Source organism: Phalangium opilio, unplaced genomic scaffold (genome assembly GCF_054372755.1).
Source record: "Phalangium opilio isolate 3A_F unplaced genomic scaffold, DU_Popi_V2 ptg000360l_1, whole genome shotgun sequence".
Classification (NCBI taxonomy): domain Eukaryota; kingdom Metazoa; phylum Arthropoda; class Arachnida; order Opiliones; family Phalangiidae; genus Phalangium; species Phalangium opilio.
The window spans coordinates 2,954,102-2,969,521 of NW_028324230.1; the positions used below are offsets into that span (position 1 = coordinate 2,954,102).

General features: G+C 37.7%; 22 non-coding genes and 28 pseudogenes across 22 annotated transcripts; all 50 read left to right on the forward strand.

The window, feature by feature from the left end:
* Positions 1 to 73: 73 nt before the first annotated feature.
* On the forward strand, positions 74 to 192 carry LOC149599802 (5S ribosomal RNA). Its single transcript, XR_016379171.1, has one exon. It is a non-coding gene; the product is annotated as a 5S ribosomal RNA (ribosomal RNA).
* Positions 193 to 325: 133 nt separating this feature from the next.
* Positions 326 to 444, forward strand: LOC149599803 (5S ribosomal RNA; annotated as a pseudogene).
* A 137-nt stretch (positions 445 to 581) lies between these two features.
* Positions 582 to 700, forward strand: LOC149599804 (5S ribosomal RNA). The gene has a single exon (XR_016378359.1). It is a non-coding gene; the product is annotated as a 5S ribosomal RNA (ribosomal RNA).
* A 135-nt stretch (positions 701 to 835) lies between these two features.
* On the forward strand, positions 836 to 938 carry LOC149599805 (5S ribosomal RNA; annotated as a pseudogene).
* Positions 939 to 1,060: 122 nt separating this feature from the next.
* Positions 1,061 to 1,179, forward strand: LOC149599806 (5S ribosomal RNA; annotated as a pseudogene).
* A 137-nt stretch (positions 1,180 to 1,316) lies between these two features.
* On the forward strand, positions 1,317 to 1,419 carry LOC149599807 (5S ribosomal RNA; annotated as a pseudogene).
* Positions 1,420 to 1,541: 122 nt separating this feature from the next.
* Positions 1,542 to 1,660, forward strand: LOC149599808 (5S ribosomal RNA). Its single transcript, XR_016378510.1, has one exon. It is a non-coding gene; the product is annotated as a 5S ribosomal RNA (ribosomal RNA).
* Positions 1,661 to 1,797: 137 nt separating this feature from the next.
* On the forward strand, positions 1,798 to 1,916 carry LOC149599809 (5S ribosomal RNA; annotated as a pseudogene).
* Positions 1,917 to 2,053: 137 nt separating this feature from the next.
* LOC149599810 (5S ribosomal RNA) lies at positions 2,054 to 2,172 on the forward strand (annotated as a pseudogene).
* Positions 2,173 to 2,533: 361 nt separating this feature from the next.
* LOC149599811 (5S ribosomal RNA) lies at positions 2,534 to 2,652 on the forward strand (annotated as a pseudogene).
* A 135-nt stretch (positions 2,653 to 2,787) lies between these two features.
* On the forward strand, positions 2,788 to 2,906 carry LOC149599812 (5S ribosomal RNA; annotated as a pseudogene).
* A 137-nt stretch (positions 2,907 to 3,043) lies between these two features.
* Positions 3,044 to 3,162, forward strand: LOC149599813 (5S ribosomal RNA; annotated as a pseudogene).
* Positions 3,163 to 3,300: 138 nt separating this feature from the next.
* Positions 3,301 to 3,419, forward strand: LOC149599814 (5S ribosomal RNA). The gene has a single exon (XR_016379027.1). It is a non-coding gene; the product is annotated as a 5S ribosomal RNA (ribosomal RNA).
* A 137-nt stretch (positions 3,420 to 3,556) lies between these two features.
* LOC149599815 (5S ribosomal RNA) lies at positions 3,557 to 3,675 on the forward strand. Its single transcript, XR_016378800.1, has one exon. It is a non-coding gene; the product is annotated as a 5S ribosomal RNA (ribosomal RNA).
* Positions 3,676 to 4,035: 360 nt separating this feature from the next.
* Positions 4,036 to 4,154, forward strand: LOC149599816 (5S ribosomal RNA; annotated as a pseudogene).
* Positions 4,155 to 4,515: 361 nt separating this feature from the next.
* Positions 4,516 to 4,634, forward strand: LOC149599817 (5S ribosomal RNA; annotated as a pseudogene).
* Positions 4,635 to 4,769: 135 nt separating this feature from the next.
* On the forward strand, positions 4,770 to 4,888 carry LOC149599818 (5S ribosomal RNA; annotated as a pseudogene).
* A 136-nt stretch (positions 4,889 to 5,024) lies between these two features.
* Positions 5,025 to 5,143, forward strand: LOC149599819 (5S ribosomal RNA; annotated as a pseudogene).
* A 138-nt stretch (positions 5,144 to 5,281) lies between these two features.
* On the forward strand, positions 5,282 to 5,400 carry LOC149599820 (5S ribosomal RNA). The gene has a single exon (XR_016379028.1). It is a non-coding gene; the product is annotated as a 5S ribosomal RNA (ribosomal RNA).
* A 136-nt stretch (positions 5,401 to 5,536) lies between these two features.
* LOC149599821 (5S ribosomal RNA) lies at positions 5,537 to 5,655 on the forward strand. The gene has a single exon (XR_016378801.1). It is a non-coding gene; the product is annotated as a 5S ribosomal RNA (ribosomal RNA).
* Positions 5,656 to 5,792: 137 nt separating this feature from the next.
* LOC149599822 (5S ribosomal RNA) lies at positions 5,793 to 5,895 on the forward strand (annotated as a pseudogene).
* Positions 5,896 to 6,016: 121 nt separating this feature from the next.
* LOC149599823 (5S ribosomal RNA) lies at positions 6,017 to 6,135 on the forward strand. Its single transcript, XR_016378802.1, has one exon. It is a non-coding gene; the product is annotated as a 5S ribosomal RNA (ribosomal RNA).
* Positions 6,136 to 6,272: 137 nt separating this feature from the next.
* Positions 6,273 to 6,375, forward strand: LOC149599824 (5S ribosomal RNA; annotated as a pseudogene).
* A 1,697-nt stretch (positions 6,376 to 8,072) lies between these two features.
* On the forward strand, positions 8,073 to 8,191 carry LOC149599825 (5S ribosomal RNA; annotated as a pseudogene).
* Positions 8,192 to 8,327: 136 nt separating this feature from the next.
* Positions 8,328 to 8,446, forward strand: LOC149599826 (5S ribosomal RNA). Its single transcript, XR_016378803.1, has one exon. It is a non-coding gene; the product is annotated as a 5S ribosomal RNA (ribosomal RNA).
* A 137-nt stretch (positions 8,447 to 8,583) lies between these two features.
* LOC149599827 (5S ribosomal RNA) lies at positions 8,584 to 8,686 on the forward strand (annotated as a pseudogene).
* A 122-nt stretch (positions 8,687 to 8,808) lies between these two features.
* Positions 8,809 to 8,927, forward strand: LOC149599828 (5S ribosomal RNA; annotated as a pseudogene).
* Positions 8,928 to 9,288: 361 nt separating this feature from the next.
* On the forward strand, positions 9,289 to 9,407 carry LOC149599829 (5S ribosomal RNA). Its single transcript, XR_016378361.1, has one exon. It is a non-coding gene; the product is annotated as a 5S ribosomal RNA (ribosomal RNA).
* Positions 9,408 to 9,544: 137 nt separating this feature from the next.
* Positions 9,545 to 9,663, forward strand: LOC149599830 (5S ribosomal RNA). The gene has a single exon (XR_016379042.1). It is a non-coding gene; the product is annotated as a 5S ribosomal RNA (ribosomal RNA).
* Positions 9,664 to 9,800: 137 nt separating this feature from the next.
* LOC149599831 (5S ribosomal RNA) lies at positions 9,801 to 9,903 on the forward strand (annotated as a pseudogene).
* Positions 9,904 to 10,025: 122 nt separating this feature from the next.
* Positions 10,026 to 10,144, forward strand: LOC149599832 (5S ribosomal RNA; annotated as a pseudogene).
* A 586-nt stretch (positions 10,145 to 10,730) lies between these two features.
* On the forward strand, positions 10,731 to 10,849 carry LOC149599833 (5S ribosomal RNA; annotated as a pseudogene).
* Positions 10,850 to 10,986: 137 nt separating this feature from the next.
* On the forward strand, positions 10,987 to 11,105 carry LOC149599834 (5S ribosomal RNA; annotated as a pseudogene).
* Positions 11,106 to 11,242: 137 nt separating this feature from the next.
* Positions 11,243 to 11,361, forward strand: LOC149599835 (5S ribosomal RNA; annotated as a pseudogene).
* A 137-nt stretch (positions 11,362 to 11,498) lies between these two features.
* Positions 11,499 to 11,601, forward strand: LOC149599836 (5S ribosomal RNA; annotated as a pseudogene).
* A 122-nt stretch (positions 11,602 to 11,723) lies between these two features.
* Positions 11,724 to 11,842, forward strand: LOC149599837 (5S ribosomal RNA). The gene has a single exon (XR_016378611.1). It is a non-coding gene; the product is annotated as a 5S ribosomal RNA (ribosomal RNA).
* Positions 11,843 to 11,982: 140 nt separating this feature from the next.
* LOC149599838 (5S ribosomal RNA) lies at positions 11,983 to 12,101 on the forward strand. The gene has a single exon (XR_016378805.1). It is a non-coding gene; the product is annotated as a 5S ribosomal RNA (ribosomal RNA).
* Positions 12,102 to 12,223: 122 nt separating this feature from the next.
* LOC149599839 (5S ribosomal RNA) lies at positions 12,224 to 12,342 on the forward strand. The gene has a single exon (XR_016378806.1). It is a non-coding gene; the product is annotated as a 5S ribosomal RNA (ribosomal RNA).
* Positions 12,343 to 12,479: 137 nt separating this feature from the next.
* Positions 12,480 to 12,582, forward strand: LOC149599840 (5S ribosomal RNA; annotated as a pseudogene).
* A 122-nt stretch (positions 12,583 to 12,704) lies between these two features.
* LOC149599841 (5S ribosomal RNA) lies at positions 12,705 to 12,823 on the forward strand. Its single transcript, XR_016378807.1, has one exon. It is a non-coding gene; the product is annotated as a 5S ribosomal RNA (ribosomal RNA).
* Positions 12,824 to 12,962: 139 nt separating this feature from the next.
* Positions 12,963 to 13,081, forward strand: LOC149599842 (5S ribosomal RNA). Its single transcript, XR_016378808.1, has one exon. It is a non-coding gene; the product is annotated as a 5S ribosomal RNA (ribosomal RNA).
* A 137-nt stretch (positions 13,082 to 13,218) lies between these two features.
* Positions 13,219 to 13,321, forward strand: LOC149599843 (5S ribosomal RNA; annotated as a pseudogene).
* Positions 13,322 to 13,443: 122 nt separating this feature from the next.
* Positions 13,444 to 13,562, forward strand: LOC149599844 (5S ribosomal RNA). The gene has a single exon (XR_016378809.1). It is a non-coding gene; the product is annotated as a 5S ribosomal RNA (ribosomal RNA).
* Positions 13,563 to 13,701: 139 nt separating this feature from the next.
* LOC149599845 (5S ribosomal RNA) lies at positions 13,702 to 13,820 on the forward strand. Its single transcript, XR_016378811.1, has one exon. It is a non-coding gene; the product is annotated as a 5S ribosomal RNA (ribosomal RNA).
* Positions 13,821 to 13,957: 137 nt separating this feature from the next.
* Positions 13,958 to 14,060, forward strand: LOC149599846 (5S ribosomal RNA; annotated as a pseudogene).
* A 122-nt stretch (positions 14,061 to 14,182) lies between these two features.
* Positions 14,183 to 14,301, forward strand: LOC149599847 (5S ribosomal RNA). Its single transcript, XR_016378812.1, has one exon. It is a non-coding gene; the product is annotated as a 5S ribosomal RNA (ribosomal RNA).
* Positions 14,302 to 14,438: 137 nt separating this feature from the next.
* LOC149599848 (5S ribosomal RNA) lies at positions 14,439 to 14,557 on the forward strand. Its single transcript, XR_016378461.1, has one exon. It is a non-coding gene; the product is annotated as a 5S ribosomal RNA (ribosomal RNA).
* Positions 14,558 to 14,693: 136 nt separating this feature from the next.
* On the forward strand, positions 14,694 to 14,796 carry LOC149599849 (5S ribosomal RNA; annotated as a pseudogene).
* Positions 14,797 to 14,918: 122 nt separating this feature from the next.
* Positions 14,919 to 15,037, forward strand: LOC149599850 (5S ribosomal RNA). The gene has a single exon (XR_016378813.1). It is a non-coding gene; the product is annotated as a 5S ribosomal RNA (ribosomal RNA).
* Positions 15,038 to 15,176: 139 nt separating this feature from the next.
* On the forward strand, positions 15,177 to 15,295 carry LOC149599851 (5S ribosomal RNA). Its single transcript, XR_016378210.1, has one exon. It is a non-coding gene; the product is annotated as a 5S ribosomal RNA (ribosomal RNA).
* Positions 15,296 to 15,420: the final 125 nt, after the last annotated feature.

Sequence of the window (15,420 nt, forward strand, 5' to 3'; positions counted from 1 at the left end):
TGTTATTGTTTTAAAAAGATGAAGGTTAATTTGTCTCACTTAATTTAAATTCGAATTATTAAATAGCACTCTCGGCAACGGCCATATCACGCTGAAAACACCGGTTCTCGTCCGATCACTGAAGTTAAGCAGCGTCGAGCGCAGTCAGTACTTGGGAGGGAGACCACTTAGGAACACTGCGTGCCGTTGGCTTTTTCACTTTTTTTCTTTTAAATTCCTATAGATATGAAAAAAGCAAACATATTTTCTTTTTGTTATTGTTTTAAAAAGATGAAGGTCAATTTGTCTCACTTAATTTAAATTCGAATTATTATCTAGCACTCTCGGCAACGGCCATATCACGCTGAAAACACCGGTTCTCGTCGGATCACCGAAGTTAAGCAGCGTCGAGCGCAGTCAGTACTTGGGAGGGAGACCACTTAGGAACACTGCGCGCTGTTGGCTTTTTCACGTTTTTTTCCTCTCTTAAATTCCAATAGATATGAAAAAAGCCAACATATTTTCTTTTTGTTATTGTTTTAAAAAGATGAAGGTTAATTTGTCTCACTTAATTTAAATTCGAATTATTAAATAGCACTCTCGGCAACGGCCATATCACGGTGAAAACACCGGTTCTCGTCCGATCACCGAAGTTAAGCAGCGTCGAGCGCAGTCAGTACTTGGGAGGGAGACCACTTAGGAACACTGCGTGCCGTTGGCTTTTTCACTTTTTTTTTCTTTTAAATTCCTATAGATATGAAAAAAGCAAACATATTTTCTTTTTGTTATTGTTTTAAAAAGATGAAGGTCAATTTGTCTCACTTAATTTAAATTCGAATTATTAAATAGCACTCTCGGCAACGGCCATATCACGCTGAAAACACCGGTTCTCGTCCGATCACCGAAGTTAAGCAGCGTCGAGCGCATACAGTACTTGGGAATACTGCGTGCCGTTGGCTTTTTCACTTTTGTTTCCTCTTTCAAATTCCACCAGATATGAAAAAAGCAAACATATCTTCTTTTTGTTATTGTTTTATAAAGATGAAAGTTAATTAAATTCGAATTATTAAATAGCACTCTCGGCAACGGCCATATCACGCTGAAAACACCGGTTCTCGTCCCATCACCGAAGTTAAGCAGCGTCGAGCGCAGTCAGTACTTGGGAGAGAGACTACTTAGGAACACTGCGTGCCGTTGGCTTTTTCACTTTTTTTTCCTCTTTTAAAATCCAATAGATATGAAAAAAGCAAACATATTTTCTTTTTGTTATTGTTTTAAAAAGATGATGGTTAATTTTTCTCACTTAATTTAAATTCGAATTATTATCTAAAACTCTCGGCAACGGCCATATCACGCTGAAAACACCGGTTCTCGTCCGATCACCGAAGTTAAGCAGCGTCGAGCGCAGTCAGTACTTGGAAACTTTGCGTGCCGTTGGCTTTTTCACTTTTATTTCCTCTTTTAAATTCCATGAGATATGAAAAAAGCAAACATATCTTCTCTTTCTTATTGATTTATAAAGATGAAGGTTAATTAAATTCGAATTATTAAATAGCACTCTCGGCAACGGCCATATCACGCTGAAAACACCGGTTCTCGTCCGATAACCGAAGTTAAGCAGCGTCGAGCGCAGTCAGTACTTGGGAGGGAGACCACTTAGGAACACTGCGTGCCGTTGGCTTTTTCACTTTTTTTTCCTCTTTTCAATTCCTATAGATATGAAAAAAGCAAACATATTTTCTTTTTGTTATTGTTTTAAAAAGATGAAGGTCAATTTGTCTCACTTAATTTAAGTTCGAATTATTATCTAGCACTCTCGGCAACGGCCATATCACGCTGAAAACACCGGTTCTCGTCGGATCACCGATGTTAAGCAGCGTCGAGCGCAGTCAGTACTTGGGAGGGAGACCACTTAGGAACACTGCGCGCTGTTGGCTTTTTCACGTTTTTTTCCTCTTTTAAATTCCAATAGATATGAAAAAAGCCAACATATTTTCTTTTTGTTATTGTTTTAAAAAGATGAAGGTTAATTTGTCTCACATAATTTAAATTCGAATTATTAAATAGCACTCTCGGCAACGGCCATATCACGCTGAAAACACCGGTTCTCGTCCGATCACCGAAGTTAAGCAGCGTCGAGCGCAGTCAGTACTTGGGAGGGAGACCACTTATTAACACTGCGTGCCGTTGGCTTTTTCACTTTTTTTTCCTCTTTTAAATTCCTATAGATATGAAAAAAGCAAACATATTTTCTTTTTGTTATTGTTTTAAAAAGATGAAGGTCAATTTGTCTCACTTAATTTAAATTCGAATTATTATCTAGCACTCTCGGCAACGGCCATATCACGCTGAAAACACCGGTTCTCGTACGATCCCCGAAGTTAAGCAGCGTCGAGCGCAATCAGTACTTGGAAACCCTGCGTGCCGTTGGCTTTCAAACTTTTATTTCCTCTTTTAAATTCCACCAGATATAAAAAAGCAAACATATCTTCTTTTTGTTATTGTTTTTTAAAGATGAAGGTTAATTAAATTCAAATTATTAAATAGCACTCTCGGCAACGGCCATACCATGCTGACAACACCGGTTCTCGTCCGATCACCGAAGTTAAGCAGCGTCGAGCGCAGTCAATGCTTGGGAGGGAGACCACTTAGGAACACTGCGTGCCGTTGGCTTTTTCACTTTTTTTTCCTCTTCTAAATTCCTATAGATATGAAAAAAGCAAACATATTTTTTTTTGTTATTGTTTTAAAAAGATGAAGGTTAATTTGTCTCACTTAATTTAAATTCGAATTATTAAATAGCACTCTCGGAAAGGCCATATCACGCTGAAAATACCGGTTCTCGTCCGATCACCAAAGTTAAGCAGCGTCGAGCGCAGTCAGTACTTGGGAGGGAGACCACTTAGGAACACTGCGTGCCGTTGGCTTTTTCACTTTTTTTTCCTCATTTAAAATCCAATAGATATGAAAAAAGCAAACATATTTTCCTTTTGTTATTGTTTTAGAAAGATGAAGGTCAATTTGTCTCACTTAATTTAAATTCGAATTATTATCTAGCACTCTTGGCAACGGCCATATCACGCTGAAAACACCGGTTCTCGTCGCATCACCGAAGTTAAGCAGCGTCGAGCGCATTCAGTACTTGGGAGGGAGACCACTTAGGAACACTGCGTGCCGTTGGCTTTTTCACTTTTTTATCCTCTTTTAAATTCCAATAGATATAAAAAAAAGCAAACGTATTTTCTTTTTGTTATTGTTTTAAAAAGATGAAGGTTAATTTGTCTCACTTAATTTAAATTCGAATTATTAAATAGCACTCTCGGCAACGGCCATATCACGCTGAAAACACCGGTTCTCGTCCGATCACCGAAGTTAAGCAGCGCCGAGCGCAGTCAGTACTTGGGAGGGAGACCACTTAGGAACACTGCGTGCCGTTGGCTTTTTCACTTTTTTTTCCTCTTTTAAATTCCAATAGATATGAAAAAAGCAAACATATTTTCTTTTTGTTATTGTTTTAAAAAGATGAAGGTTAATTTGTCTCACTTAATTTAAATTCGAATTATTAAATAGCATTCTCGGCAACGGCCATATCACGCTGAAAACACCGGTTCTCGTCCGATCACCGAAGTTAAGCAGCGTCGAGCGCAGTCAGTACTTGGGAGGGAGACCACTTAGGAACACTGCGTGCCGTTGGCTTTTTCACTTTTTTTTCCTCATTTAAATTCCTATAGATATGAAAAAAGCAAACATATTTTCTTTTTGTTATTGTTTTAAAAAGATGATGGTTAATTTGTCTCACTTAATTTAAATTCGAATTATTATCTAGCACTCTCGGCAACTGCCATATCACGCTGAAAACACCGGTTCTCGTCCGATCACCGAAGTTAAGCAGCGTCGAGCGCCGTCAGTACTTGGAAACTCTGCGTGCCGTTGGCTTTTTCACTTTTATTTCCCCTTTTAAATTCCATGAGATATGAAAAAAGCAAACATATCTTGTTTTTCTTATTGATTTAAAAGATAAGGTTAATTAAATTCAAATTATTAAATAGCACTCTCGGCAACGGCCATATCACGCTGAAAACACCGGTTCTCGTCCGATCACCGAAGTTAAGCAGCGTCGAGCGCAGTCAGTACTTGGGAGGGAGACCACTTATTAACACTGCGTGCCGTTGGCTTTTTCACTTTTTTTTCCTCTTTTAAATTCCTATAGATATGAAAAAAGCAAACATATTTTCTTTTTGTTATTGTTTTAAAAAGATGAAGGTCAATTTGTCTCACTTAATTTAAATTCGAATTATTATCTAGCACTCTCGGCAACGGCCATATCACGCTGAAAACACCGGTTCTCGTACGATCCCCGAAGTTAAGCAGCGTCGAGCGCAATCAGTACTTGGAAACCCTGCGTGCCGTTGGCTTTCAAACTTTTATTTCCTCTTTTAAATTCCACCAGATATAAAAAAGCAAACATATCTTCTTTTTGTTATTGTTTTTTAAAGATGAAGGTTAATTAAATTCAAATTATTAAATAGCACTCTCGGCAACGGCCATACCATGCTGACAACACCGGTTCTCGTCCGATCACCGAAGTTAAGCAGCGTCGAGCGCAGTCAATGCTTGGGAGGGAGACCACTTAGGAACACTGCGTGCCGTTGGCTTTTTCACTTTTTTTTCCTCTTCTAAATTCCTATAGATATGAAAAAAGCAAACATATTTTTTTTTGTTATTGTTTTAAAAAGATGAAGGTTAATTTGTCTCACTTAATTTAAATTCGAATTATTAAATAGCACTCTCGGAAAGGCCATATCACGCTGAAAATACCGGTTCTCGTCCGATCACCAAAGTTAAGCAGCGTCGAGCGCAGTCAGTACTTGGGAGAGAGACCACTTAGGAACACTGCGTGCCGTTGGCTTTTTCACTTTTTTTTCCTCATTTAAAATCCAATAGATATGAAAAAGCAAACATATTTTCCTTTTGTTATTGTTTTAGAAAGATGAAGGTCAATTTGTCTCACTTAATTTAAATTCGAATTATTATCTAGCACTCTTGGCAACGGCCATATCACGCTGAAAACACCGGTTCTCGTCGCATCACCGAAGTTAAGCAGCGTCGAGCGCATTCAGTACTTGGGAGGGAGACCACTTAGGAACACTGCGTGCCGTTGGCTTTTTCACTTTTTTATCCTCTTTTAAATTCCAATAGATATAAAAAAAAGCAAACGTATTTTCTTTTTGTTATTGTTTTAAAAAGATGAAGGTTAATTTGTCTCACTTAATTTAAATTCGAATTATTAAATAGCACTCTCGGCAACGGCCATATCACGCTGAAAACACCGGTTCTCGTCCGATCACCGAAGTTAAGCAGCGCCGAGCGCAGTCAGTACTTGGGAGGGAGACCACTTAGGAACACTGCGTGCCGTTGGCTTTTCACTTTTTTTTCCTCTTTTAAATTCCAATAGATATGAAAAAAGCAAACATATTTTCTTTTTGTTATTGTTTTAAAAAGATGAAGGTTAATTTGTCTCACTTAATTTAAATTCGAATTATTAAATAGCATTCTCGGCAACGGCCATATCACGCTGAAAACACCGGTTCTCGTCCGATCACCGAAGTTAAGCAGCGTCGAGCGCAGTCAGTACTTGGGAGGGAGACCACTTAGGAACACTGCGTGCCGTTGGCTTTTTCACTTTTTTTTCCTCATTTAAATTCCTATAGATATGAAAAAAGCAAACATATTTTCTTTTTGTTATTGTTTTAAAAAGATGATGGTTAATTTGTCTCACTTAATTTAAATTCGAATTATTATCTAGCACTCTCGGCAACTGCCATATCACGCTGAAAACACCGGTTCTCGTCCGATCACCGAAGTTAAGCAGCGTCGAGCGCAGTCAGTACTTGGAAACTCTGCGTGCCGTTGGCTTTTTCACTTTTATTTCCCCTTTTAAATTCCATGAGATATGAAAAAAGCAAACATATCTTGTTTTTCTTATTGATTTATAAAGATAAGGTTAATTAAATTCAAATTATTAAATAGCACTCTCGGCAACGGCCATATCACGCTGAAAACACCGGTTCTCGTCCGATCACCGAAGTTAAGCAGCGTCGAGCGCAGTCAGTACTTGGGAGGGAGACCACTTAGGAACACTGCGTGCCGTTGGCTTTTTCACTTTTTTTTCCTCTTTTAAATTCCAATAGATATGAAAAAAGCAAACATATTTTCTTTTTGTTATTGTTTTAAAAAGATGATGGTTAATTTGTCTCACTTAATTTAAATTCGAATTATTATCTAGCACTCTCGGCAACGGCCATATCACGCTGAAGACACCGGTTCTCGTCCGATCACCGAAGTTAAGCAGCGTCGAGCGCAGTCAGTACTTGGAAACTCTGCGTGCCGTTGGCTTTTTCACTTTTATTTCCTCTTTTAAATTCCATCAGATATGAAAAAAGCAAACATATCTTCTTTTTGTTATTGTTTTATAAAGATGAAGGTTTTTAAATTCAAATTATTAAATAGCACTCTCGGCAACGGCCATATCACGCCCTCGATAGATGGAGCCTTACAAACGATGGGGCTCTAATTTGGCCGGGGCCATCTTGTTAAACTTTCATAAATAAAGTACAACATCATATGCTTATGAAAATCAATGTTATTGGATATAAGTTAAATGTAATTATCTATAATTAAGTACTTCTTTAAGGAATTAGAAATAGATCAACCCCAAATATATGACGGTAAAGCAAAAATAAAATTATTCAAATTTTAATTACATTAAGACTGAAGTGACAGATATTATAAAAAACGTCTTGGTTTAGACCAAGGCCGAAAAAACAAACGATTGTGTGAGGTTTATCATTTGACTGAAGTTTCAGATATTGCAATTGTTTTAGTTATTTTTATCCATTTAATGCTTAATCAATATTTAATTCAATCAACTGATTTTACTGATCCATTCCCTCTAAATTAATTGAAAAAATTACATATCTAGGCTTTTTCAAGAACAATTACATTTTCCGAAAACATTTTATCATGAAATTAATTATTTTGAAGGGATTTCGTGTCGACGATTACTAACTTGAAAGCATCTTGACGGGCATAGTTTTAGTTAAGGCTGGCATGACAAATTTTGAAGTTTGCACCAAAAAAGTTTAAATCTGTAGTAAGTTTCTGAGAAGACTGATGTTCAAGAAATTATGATAAATAACTTATTCCGGACTTGCCCGCCAACCTTAATAACCTAAAACTATAAAACATTCGTGTACATGATTGATTACGGTTGTGGCTTGACACTCGCTAGCGCCTGAAGGACCGATCACTCAGTGTAATCGGTGTTCATTTGTAAGTGAGTGGACCATTTTGGAAATTACATACAGATAATTAAAACACAGGGGTGATGCCACCATTGAGGTCTTCTCTCTCTCTTGCCTAGAAGCCCCGCTATAGGCAGTGAGAGTTGACTAGCCTCTTGCCTGTAGTGAACTTTGGCACAGTCTGGCAGTGACTCTTGGTGTGAGGGAGAATACCCCAATGGTGGCCTCGCCCCTGTGTGTTTTCCGAAATGGTCTTTATGCGTACTAAAATGATTACACGTAATACGTAACCGGTGTACAAGTAGCGCCAACATTGTAGAAATGACGTTTCAAATGAAGACTGAATTATGACCAAGAAATTCTAAAGCACGGAGAGGGAAATTGCAGTGCAATCTTTTCTTCATAGAGGCGACAATAGAAATGTACTATTTCGATTAACGAAATTAAATGTATAAATTCATGCAACACCCTTGTTTGGCATCCCACTATTAAATATTTACTTTTCCTTTCGAATTATGTCAAAGTTCACATGCTCTTTTTAGAAAGTCAGTAGAATATTTCAAATATTCAACATTGACCCCTCAACACGTACTCCCTTCAAAATAATTAATTTCATGATAAAATGTTTTCGGAAAATGTAATTGTTCTTGAAAAAGCGTAGATATGTAATTTTTTCAATTAATTTAGAGGGAATGGATCAAGATATGAAAAAAGCAAACAAATCTTCTTTTTGTTATTGTTTTATAAAGATGAAGGTTAATTAAATTCAAATTATTAACTAGCACTCTCGGCAACGGCCATATCTCGCTGAATACACCGGTTCTCGTCCGATAACCGAAGTTAAGCAGCGTCGAGCGCAGTCAGTACTTGGGAGGGAGAGCACTTAGGAACACTGCGTGCCGTTGGCTTTTTCACTTTTTTTTCCTCTTTTAAATTCCAATAGATATAAAAAAGCAAACATATTTTCTTTTTGTTATTGTTTTAAAAAGATGAAGGTTAAATTGTCTCACTTAATTTAAATTCGAATTATTAAATAGCACTCTCGGCAACGGCCATATCACGCTGAAAACACCGGTTCTCGTCCGATCACCGAAGTTAAGCAGCGTCGAGCGCAGTCAGTACTTGGGAGGGAGACCACTTAGGAACACTGCGTGCCGTTGGCTTTTTCACTTTTTTTTCCTCTTTTAAATTCCAATAGATATGAAAAAAGCAAACATATTTTCTTTTTGTTATTGTTTTAAAAAGATGATGGTTAATTTGTCTCACTTAATTAAAATTCGAATTATTATCTAGCACTCTCGGCAACTGCCATATCACGCTGAAAACACCGGTTCTCGTCCGATCACCGAAGTTAAGCAGCGTCGAGCGCAGTCAGTACTTGGAAACTCTGCGTGCCGTTGGCTTTTTCACTTTTATTTCCCCTTTTAAATTCCATGAGATATGAAAAAAGCAAACATATCTTCTTTTTCTTATTGATTTATAAAGATGAAGGTTAATTAAATTCAAATTATTAAATAGCACTCTCGGCAACGGCCATATCACGCTGAAAACACCGGTTCTCGTCCGATCACCGAAGTTAAGCAGCGTCGAGCGCAGTCAGTACTTGGGAGCGAGACCACTTAAGAACACTGCGTGCCGTTGGCTTTTTCACTTTTTTCCTCTTTTTTAATTTTAATAGATATGAAAAAAGCAAACACGTTTTCTTTTTGTTATTGTTTTAAAATGATGATGGTTAATTTGTCTCACTTAGTTTAAATTCGAATTATTATCTAGCACTCTCGGCAACTGCCATATCACGCTGAAAACACCCGTTCTCGTCCGATCACCAAAGTTAAGCAGCGTCGAACGCAGTCAGTACTTGGGAATACTGCGTGCCGTTGGCTTTTTCACTTTTATTTCCCCTTTTAAATTCCATGAGATATGAAAAAAGCAAACATATCTTCTTTTTCTTATTGATTTATAAAGATGAAGGTTAATTAAATTCAAATTATTAAATAGCACTCTCGGCAACGGCCATATCACGCTGAAAACACCGGTTCTCGTCCGATCACCGAAGTTAAGCAGCGTCGAGCGCAGTCAGTCCTTGGGAGGGAGACCACTTAGGAACACTGCGTGCCGTTGGCTTTTTCACTTTTTTTTCCTCTTTTAAATTCCAATAGATATAAAAAAAGCAAACATATTTTCTTTTTGTTATTGTTTTAAAAAGATGAAGGTTAATTTGTCTAACTTAATTTAAATTCGAATTATTAAATAGCACTCTCGGCAACGGCCATATCACGCTGAAAACACCGGTTCTCGTCCGATCACCGAAGTTAAGCAGCGTCGAGCGCAGTCAGTACTTGGGAGGGAGACCACTTAGGAACACTGCGTGCCGTTGGCAGTTTCACTTTTTTTTCCTCATTTAAAATCCAATAGATATGAAAAAAGCAAACATATTTTCTTTTTGTTATTGTTTTAAAAAGATGATGGTTAATTTGTCTCACTTAATTTAAATTCGAATTATTATCTAGCACTCTCGGCAACTGCCATATCACGCTGAAAACACCGGTTCTCGTCCGATCACCGAAGTTAAGCAGCGTCGAGCGCAGTCAGTACTTGGAAACTCTGCGTGCCGTTGGCTTTTTCACTTTTATTTCCCCTTTTAAATTCCATGAGATATGAAAAAAGCAAACATATCTTCTTTTTCTTATTGATTTATAAAGATGAAGGTTAATTAAATTCAAATTATTAAATAGCACTCTCGGCAACGGCCATATCACGCTGAAAACACCGGTTCTCGTCCGAACACCGAAGTTAAGCAGCGTCGAGCGCAGTCAGTACTTGGGAGCGAGACCACTTAAGAACACTGCGTGCCGTTAGCTTTTTCACTTTTTTTCCTCTTTTAAATTTTAATAGATATGAAAAAAGCAAACACGTTTTCTTTTTGTTATTGTTTTAAAATGATGATGGTTAATTTGTCTCACTTAGTTTAAATTCGAATTATTATCTAGCACTCTCGGCAACTGCCATATCACGCTGAAAACACCGGTTCTCGTCCGATCACCGAAGTTAAGCAGCGTCGAACGCAGTCAGTACTTGGAAACTTTGCGTGCCGTTGGCTTTTTCACTTTTATTTCCTCTTTTAAATTCCATCAGATATGAAAAAAGCAAACATATCTTCTTTTTCTTATTGTTTTATAAAGATGAAAGTTAATTAAATTCAAATTATTAACTAGCACTCTCGGCAACGGCCATATCACGCTGAAAACACCGGTTCTCGTCCGATCACCGAAAAAAAGCAGCGTCGAGCGCATACTATACTTGGGAATACTGCGTGCCGTTGGCTTTTTCACTTTTGTTTCCTCTTTTAAACTCCACCAGATATGAAAAAAGCAAACAAATCTTCTTTTTGTTATTGTTTTATAAAGATGAAGGTTAATTAAATTCAAATTATTAACTAGCACTCTCGGCAACGGCCATATCTCGCTGAATACACCGGTTCTCGTCCGATAACCGAAGTTAAGCAGCGTCGAGCGCAGTCAGTACTTGGGAGGGAGAGCACTTAGGAACACTGCGTGCCGTTGGCTTTTTCACTTTTTTTTCCTCTTTTAAATTCCAATAGATATAAAAAAAGCAATCATATTAAATTTTTGTTATTGTTTTAAAAAGATGAAGGTTAATTTGTCTCACTTAATTTAAATTCGAATTATTAAATAGCACTCTCGGCAACGGCCATATCACGCTGAAAACACCGGTTCTCGTCCGATCACCGAAGTTAAGCAGCGTCGAGCGCAGTCAGTACTTGGGAGGGAGAGCACTTAGGAACACTGCGTGCCGTTGGCTTTTTCACTTTTTTTTCCTCTTTTAAATTCCAATAGATATAAAAAAAGCAAACATATTTTCTTTTTGTTATTGTTTTAAAAAGATGAAGGTTAATTTGTCTCACTTAATTTAAATTCGAATTATTAAATAGCACTCTCGGCAACGGCCATATCACGCTGAAAACACCGGTTCTCGTCCGATCACCGAAGTTAAGCAGCGTCGAGCGCAGTCAGTACTTGGGATGGAGACCACTTAGGAACACTGCGTGCCGTTGGCTTTTTCACTTTTTTTTCCTCTTTTAAATTCCAATAGATATGAAAAAAGCAAACATATTTTCTTTTTGTTATTGTTTTAAAAAGATGATGGTTAATTTGTCTCACTTAATTAAAATTCGAATTATTATCTAGCACTCTCGGCAACGGCCATATCACGCTGAAAACACCGGTTCTCGTCCGATCACCGAAGTTAAGCAGCGTCGAGCGCAGTCAGTACTTGGAAACTTTGCGTGCCGTTGGCTTTTTCACTTTTATTTCCTCTTTTAAATTCCATGAGATATGAAAAAAGCAAAGATATCTTCTTTTTCTTATTGATTTATAAAGATGAAGGTTAATTAAATTCGAATTATTAAATAGCACTCTCGGCAACGGCCATATCACGCTGAAAACACCGGTTCTCGTCCGATCACCGAAGTTGAGCAGCGTCGAGCGCAGTCAGTACTTGGGAGGGAGACCACTTAGGAACACTGCGTGCCGTTGGCTTTTTCACTTTTTTTTCCTCTTTTAAATTCCAATAGATATGAAAAAAGCCAACATATTTTCTTTTTGTTATTGTTTTAAAAAGATGAAGGTTAATTTGTCTCACTTAATTTAAATTCGAATTAGTATTAAATAGCACTCTCGGCAACGGCCATATCACGCTGAAAACACCGGTTCTCGTCCGATCACCGAAGTTAAGCAGCGTCGAGCGCAGTCAGTACTTGGGAGGGAGACCACTTAGGAACACTGCGTGCCGTTGGCTTTTTCACTTTTTTTTCCTCTTTTAAATTCCATCAGATATGAAAAAAGCAAACATATCTTCTTTTTCTTATTGATTTTTAAAGATGAAGGTTAATTAAATTCAAATTATTAAATAGCACTCTCGGCAACGGCCATATCACGCTGAAAACACCGGTTCTCGTCCGATCACCGAAGTTAAGCAGCGTCGAGCGCAGTCAGTACTTGGGAGGGAGACCACTTAGGAACACTGCGTGCCGTTGGCTTTTTCACTTTTTTTTCCTCTTTTAAATTCCAATAGATATGAAAAAAGCAAACATATTTTCTTTTTGTTATTGTTTTAAAAAGATGATGGTTATTTTGTCTCACTTAATTTAAATTCGAATTATTATCTAGCACTCTCGGCAACTGCCATATCACGCTGAAAACACCGGTTCTCGTCCGATCACCGAAGTTAAGCAGCGTCGAGCGCAGTCAGTACTTGGAAACTCTGCGTGCCGTTGGCTTTTTCACTTTTATTTCCCCTTTTAAATTCCATGAGATATGAAAAAAGCAAACATATCTTCTTTTTCTTATTGATTTATAAAGATGAAGGTTAATTAAATTCAAATTATTAAATAGCACTCTCGGCAACGGCCATATCACGCTGAAAACACCGGTTCTCGTCCGATCACCGAAGTTAAGCAGCGTCGAGCGCAGTCAGTACTTGGGAGGGAGACCACTTAGGAACACTGCGTGCCGTTGGCTTTTTCACTTTTTTTTTTCCTCTTTTAAATTCCAATAGATATAAAAAAAGCAAACATATTTTCTTTTTGTTATTGTTTTAAAAAGATGAAGGTTAATTTGTCTAACTTAATTTAAATTCAAATTATTAAATAGCACTCTCGGCAACGGCCATATCACGCTGAAAACACCGGTTCTCGTCCGATCACCGAAGTTAAGCAGCGTCGAGCGCAGTCAGTACTTGGGAGGGAGACCACTTAGGAACACTGCGTGCCGTTGGCTTTTTCACTTTTTTTTCCTCTTTTAAATTCCAATAGATATGAAAAAAGCAAACATATTTTCTTTTTGTTATTGTTTTAAAAAGATGATGGTTATTTTGTCTCACTTAATTTAAATTCGAATTATTATCTAGCACTCTCGGCAACTGCCATATCACGCTGAAAACACCGGTTCTCGTCCGATCACCGAAGTTAAGCAGCGTCGAGCGCAGTCAGTACTTGGAAACTCTGCGTGCCGTTGGCTTTTTCACTTTTATTTCCCCTTTTAAATTCCATGAGATATGAAAAAAGCAAACATATCTTCTTTTTCTTATTGATTTATAAAGATGAAGGTTAATTAAATTCAAATTATTAAATAGCACTCTCGGCAACGGCCATATCACGCTGAAAACACCGGTTCTCGTCCGATCACCGAAGTTAAGCAGCGTCGAGCGCAGTCAGTACTTGGGAGGGAGACCACTTAGGAACACTGCGTGCCGTTGGCTTTTTCACTTTTTTTTTTCCTCTTTTAAATTCCAATAGATATAAAAAAAGCAAACATATTTTCTTTTTGTTATTGTTTTAAAAAGATGAAGGTTAATTTGTCTAACTTAATTTAAATTCAAATTATTAAATAGCACTCTCGGCAACGGCCATATCACGCTGAAAACACCGGTTCTCGTCCGATCACCGAAGTTAAGCAGCGTCGAGCGCAGTCAGTACTTGGGAGGGAGACCACTTAGGAACACTGCGTGCCGTTGGCTTTTTCACTTTTTTTTCCTCTTTTAAATTCCAATAGATATGAAAAAAGCAAACATATTTTCTTTTTGTTATTGTTTTAAAAAGATGATGGTTATTTTGTCTCACTTAATTTAAATTCGAATTATTATCTAGCACTCTCGGCAACTGCCATATCACGCTGAAAACACCGGTTCTCGTCCGATCACCGAAGTTAAGCAGCGTCGAGCGCAGTCAGTACTTGGAAACTCTGCGTGCCGTTGGCTTTTTCACTTTTATTTCCCCTTTTAAATTCCATGAGATATGAAAAAAGCAAACATATCTTCTTTTTCTTATTGATTTATAAAGATGAAGGTTAATTAAATTCAAATTATTAAATAGCACTCTCGGCAACGGCCATATCACGCTGAAAACACCGGTTCTCGTCCGATCACCGAAGTTAAGCAGCGTCGAGCGCAGTCAGTACTTGGGAGGGAGACCACTTAGGAACACTGCGTGCCGTTGGCTTTTTCACTTTTTTTTCCTCTTTTAAATTCCAATAGATATAAAAAAAGCAAACATATTTTCTTTTTGTTATTGTTTTAAAAAGATGAAGGTTAATTTGTCTAACTTAATTTAAATTCGAATTATTAAATAGCACTCTCGGCAACGGCCATATCACGCTGAAAACACCGGTTCTCGTCCGATCACCGAAGTTAAGCAGCGTCGAGCGCAGTCAGTACTTGGGAGGGAGACCACTTAGAAACACTGCGTGCCGTTGGCAGTTTCATTTTTTTTCCTCATTTAAAATCCAATAGATATGAAAAAAGCAAACATATTTTCTTTTTGTTATTGTTTTAAAAAGATGATGGTTAACTTGTCTCACTTAATTTAAATTCGAATTATTATCTAGCACTCTCGGCAACTGCCATATCACGCTGAAAACACCGGTTCTCGTCCGATCACCGAAGTTAAGCAGCGTCGAGCGCAGTCAGTACTTGGAAACTCTGCGTGCCGTTGGCTTTTTCACTTTTATTTCCCCTTTTAAATTCCATGAGATATGAAAAAAGCAAACATATCTTCTTTTTCTTATTGATTTATAAAGATGAAGGTTAATTAAATTCAAATTATTAAATAGCACTCTCGGCAACGGCCATATCACGCTGAAAACACCGGTTCTCGTCCGATCACCGAAGTTAAGCAGCGTCGAGCGCAGTCAGTACTTGGGAGGGAGACCACTTAGGAACACTGCGTGCCGTTGGCTTTTTCACTTTTTTTTTTCCTCTTTTAAATTCCAATAGATATAAAAAAAGCAAACATATTTTCTTTTTGTTATTGTTTTAAAAAGATGAAGGTTAATTTGTCTAACTTAATTTAAATTCAAATTATTAAATAGCACTCTCGGCAACGGCCATATCACGCAGAAAACACCGGTTCTCGTCCGATCACCGAAGTTAAGCAGCGTCGAGCGCAGTCAGTACTTGGGAGGGAGACCACTTAGGAACACTGCGTGCCGTTGGCTTTTTCACTTTTTTTTCCTCTTTTAAATTCCAATAGATATGAAAAAAGCAAACATATTTTCTTTTTGTTATTGTTTTAAAAAGATGATGGTTATTTTGTCTCACTTAATTTAAATTCGAATTATTA